Source organism: Leopardus geoffroyi, chromosome B2 (genome assembly GCF_018350155.1).
Source record: "Leopardus geoffroyi isolate Oge1 chromosome B2, O.geoffroyi_Oge1_pat1.0, whole genome shotgun sequence".
Classification (NCBI taxonomy): domain Eukaryota; kingdom Metazoa; phylum Chordata; class Mammalia; order Carnivora; family Felidae; genus Leopardus; species Leopardus geoffroyi.
The window spans coordinates 106081720-106082480 of NC_059332.1; the positions used below are offsets into that span (position 1 = coordinate 106081720).

General features: G+C 32.2%; 1 non-coding gene across 1 annotated transcript; it reads right to left on the reverse strand.

Moving 5' to 3' along the window:
- Positions 1–418: 418 nt before the first annotated feature.
- On the reverse strand, positions 419–525 carry LOC123610111. Its single transcript, XR_006718115.1, has one exon. It is a non-coding gene; the product is annotated as a U6 spliceosomal RNA (small nuclear RNA).
- Between the last annotated feature and the right edge of the window lie 236 nt (positions 526–761).

Genomic DNA, 761 nt, shown 5'->3' on the forward strand with positions numbered 1-761 from the left:
CATCTTCTTCACTGTGGTACCTATGTCTTGTGCCACATTAGCACAAATAATATTTATAACATTTACTTCCTTAACAGAATGGACCGCTAAGTACTTCCTTGATGTAGCTTTATTGGGGGAAGGTGAAAAAGAAATAACCTTCAATTTTTTTTTTTTTTTTTTTTTGGATACTAACCTGGTATGTATGTATTACGAAATATAAAAATTCCGATTTTGCTACCTCTAGGTACACTGTACATCTATAAGATCAATACAATACAATACAAATGACACAGTCTCTGAGGACACTTTTCACTTATTATTTGCATTTTAACACTAAATTTAATCTCAAAATTTTATAGATATAACTTATATCCTTTTTGTTGGTTTCACTCAAACTTAAAAAGTATGATTTGTTAAAAAAGACTGCAAACAAATAGAAAATGTGGAACATTTCATGAATTTGTGTGTCATCCTTATGCAGGGGCTGTGCTAATCTTCTCTGTATCGTTCCAGTTTTAGTATATGTGCTGCCCAAGCAAGCACAAAATAGCCTTCAATTTCAAGTTTTTGTGCTTATTCTGTTTTTTGGAATTTAACTGGCATTTAGTTACACTCATGAAAAATGGACTGTGTTCAAAGGTATTTGTTATGGAATTACTTATATCAAGAGCTTGGAAACAATCTCACAGTCCAATAATATAATACTGGATCTCAATCAATTCATATATCTTCTCCAGGTGATTTCTCCGCATGGGCTTGTTTGGACTTCTTCTCAGCAT